General features: G+C 42.7%; 1 non-coding gene across 1 annotated transcript; it reads right to left on the bottom strand.

Moving 5' to 3' along the window:
* Positions 1 to 321: 321 nt before the first annotated feature.
* On the bottom strand, positions 322 to 429 carry LOC112761092 (small nucleolar RNA R71). The gene has a single exon (XR_003181503.1). It is a non-coding gene; the product is annotated as a small nucleolar RNA R71 (small nucleolar RNA).
* Between the last annotated feature and the right edge of the window lie 3,306 nt (positions 430 to 3,735).

The following is a 3,735-nucleotide window of genomic DNA, read 5'->3' as shown; positions in this document are numbered from 1 at the left end:
AGAAGCATCTCAATCCCTGCCATTGGAGCAAACAATTTTGAGCTGAAACCTCAATTAGTTTCTCTGATGCAACAAAACTGCAAGTTTCATGGACTTCCATCTGAAGATTCCTTTCAGTTCTTAACTGAATTCTTGCATATCTGTGATACTGTTAAGACCAATGGGGTTGATCCCGAGGTCTACAGGCTTATACTTTTCCCATTTGCTGTAAGAGACAAAGCTAGAGTGTGGTTGGACTCTCAACCCAAAGATAGCCTGAACTCTTGGGATAAGCTGGTCACGACTTTTTTAGCCAAGTTCTTTCCTCCTCAAGAGCTTAGTAAGCTTAGAGTGGATGTCCAAACCTTCAGACAGAAAGAAGGTGAATCCCTCTATGAAGCTTGGGAGAGATACAAGCAACTGACCAAAAAGTGTCCTTCTGACATGCTTTCAGAATGGACCATCCTGGATATATTCTATGATGGTCTGTCTGAACTATCAAAGATGTCATTGGACCATTCTGCAGGTGGATCCATTCACCTAAAGAAAACGCCTGCAGAAGCTCAAGAACTCATTGACATGGTTGCAAATAACCAGTTCATGTATACTTCTGAAAGGAATCCTGTGAGTAATGGGACGCCTATGAAGAAGGGAGTTCTTAAAATTGATACTCTGAATGCCATATTGGCTCAGAATAAAATATTGACTCAGTAAGTCAATATGATTTCTCAGAATCTGAATGGAATGCAAGCTGCATCCAACAGTACTCAAGAGGCATCTTCTGAAGAAGAAGCTTATGATCCTGACAACCCTACAATAGCAGAGGTGAATTACATGGGGTGAACCCTATGAAAACACCTATAATCCCTCATGGAGAAATCATCCAAATTTCTCATGGAAGGATCAACAAAAGCCTCAACAAGGCTTTAATAATGGTGGAAGAAACAGGTTTAACAATAGTAAACCTTATCCATCATCTACTCAGCAACAGACAGAGAATTCTGAGCAGAATCCATCTAGCTTAGCAAATTTAGTCTCTGATCTATCTAAGGCCACTATGAGTTTCATGAATGAAACAAGGTCTTCCATTAGAAATTTGGAAGCACAAGTGGGCCAGCTGAGTAAAGGAATCACTGAAACCCCTCCTGGTACTCTCCCAAGCAATACAGAAGAGAATCCAAAGAGAGAGTGCAAGGCCATTGATATAACCATCATGGCCGAACCTACAGGGGAGGAAGAGGACGTGAATCCCAGTGAGGAAGACCTCCTAAGACGTCCAGTAATCAACAAGGAGTTTCCCTTTGAAGAGCCAAAGGAATCTGAGGCTCATCTAGAGACCATAGAGATTCCATTGAACCTCCTTATGCCCTTCATGAGCTCTGATGAGTATTCTTCTTCTGAAGAGAATGAGGATGTTACTGAAGAGCAAGTTGCCAAGTACCTTGGTGCAATCATGAAGCTAAATGCCAAATTATTTGGTAATGAGACTTGGAAAGATGAACCTCCCTTGCTCATCAATGAACTGAGTGATCTAGATCAACTGACATTACCTCAGAAGAAACAGGATCTTGGAAAATTCTTAATACCTTGTACCATAGGCACCATGACCTTTAAGAATGCTCTATGTGACCTTAGGTCAGGGATAAACCTCATGCCCTCTCCATAATGGAGAAACTAGAAATCCTTGAGGTACAGGCTGCCAATTTCTCATTAGAGATGGCAGACAAATCTATGAAAATGGCTTATGGACTAGTAGAGGACGTGTTAGTAAAGGTTGAAGGCCTTTACATCCCTGCTGATTTCATAATCCTAGACACTGGGAAGGATGAGGATGAATCCATCATCCTTGGAAGACCCTTCCTAGCCACAGCAAGAGCTGTGATTGATGTAGACAGAAGAGAGTTGGTCCTTCAACTAAATGAGGACAACCTTGTGTTTAAAACTCAAGGATCTCTTTCTGTAACAATGAAGAGGAAGCATAAAAAGCTTCTCTCAGTACAGAGTCAACTAAAGCCCCCACAGTGAAACTCTAAGTTTGGTGTTGGGAGGCCTCAGCCAAACTCTAAGTTTGGTGTTGAAATCCCATATCCAAACTCTAAGTTTGGTGTTGGGAGTCTATAAAATTGACCTGATCACCTGTGTGGCTCCATGAGAGCCCACTGTCAAGCTATTGACATTAAAGAAGCGCTTATTGGGAGGCAACCCAATTTTTATTTATTTAATTCTATTTTTATTTTTATTGTTCTTTTATGTTTTATTAGGTTCATGATCATGTGGAGTCACAAAATTAATACAAAAATTAAAAACAGAATCAAAAATAGCAGAAGAAAAGTCACACCCTGGAGGAAGGACTTACTGGCGTTTAAACGCCAGTAAGGAGCATCTGGCTGGTGTTCAACACCAGAACAGAGCATGGATCTGGCGTTGAACGCCAGAAACAAGCAACATCCTGGCGTTTAAACGCCAGGAATACACCCTGAGAAGAGCTGGCGCTGAACGTCAGAAACAAGCATGGAGCTGTCGTTCAACGCCAGAAATATGCTGCATATGGGCGTTGAACGCCCAGAACAAGCATCACTTCGGCGTTTAAACGCCAGAAATGCATGCAAAGGCATTTTACATGCCTAATTGGTGTAGGGATATAAATCTTTGACACCTCAGGATCTGTGGGCCCCACAGGATCACTTCAGGATCTGTGGATCCCACAGGATCCCCACCTACCTCTACTCATACTCTCCCCTCTTCTCATTCATCCTCTCTTCCCAATAAACACCCTTCCCCAAAACCCTTCACCAATCACCTCAATCTCTCTTCCCTATTACCACCTACCACCACTCACATCCATCCACTCTTCCCCATAAACCCCACATACCTTCAAAATTCAAAATCAATTTCCCACCCAAACCCACCCAATATGGCCGAACATACTCCCTCTCCCCTCACTATATAAACCCATCCATCCTCCTTCATTTTCACACAACACAACCCTATCTTCTCTACCTTGGCCGAATACACCCCCCTCTCCTCCATATTTTCTCTTCTTCTTCTTCTTTTCTTTCTTCTCTTGCTCGAGGGCGAGCAATATTCTAAGTTTGGTGTGGTAAAAGCATAAGCTTTTTTATTTTTCCATTACCATTGATGGCACCTGAAACCAGAGAAACCTCTAGAAAAGGGAAAGGGAAGACAAAAGCTTCCACCTCTGAGTCATGGGAGATGGAAAGATTCATCTCCAAAGCCCATCAAGACCACTTCTATGATGTTGTGGCCAAGAAGAAGGTGATCCCCGAGGTCCCTTTAAAACTCAAGAAAAATGAGTATCCGGAGATCCGACATGAGATCCAAAGAAGAGGTTGGGAAGTTCTAACCAACCCCATTCAACAAGTCGGAATCCTAATGGTTCAAGAGTTCTATGCCAATGCATGGATCACTAGGAACCATGATCAAAGTAAGAACCCAAACCCAAAGAATTATCTTACCATGGTTCGGGGGAACTACTTAGATTTCAGTCCGGAAAATGTAAGGCTGGCGTTCAACTTGCCAATGATGGAAGAAAACGCACGCCCCTACACAAGACGAGTCAACTTTGATCAAAGGTTGGACCAAGTCCTCATGGACATATGTGTGGAAGGAGCTCAATTGAAGATTGACTCAAAAAGCAAACCAGTTCAACTGAGAAGAATGGACCTTAAGCCTGTAGCTAGAGGATGGTTGGAGTTCATTCAACGCTCAATCACTCCCACTAGCAACCGGTCTGAA

Source organism: Arachis hypogaea, chromosome 16 (genome assembly GCF_003086295.3).
Source record: "Arachis hypogaea cultivar Tifrunner chromosome 16, arahy.Tifrunner.gnm2.J5K5, whole genome shotgun sequence".
In the NCBI taxonomy this organism is placed as follows: domain Eukaryota; kingdom Viridiplantae; phylum Streptophyta; class Magnoliopsida; order Fabales; family Fabaceae; genus Arachis; species Arachis hypogaea.
Note: the sequence above shows the minus strand (reverse complement) of the source record. Positions and strands in the feature narration are given on the sequence as shown.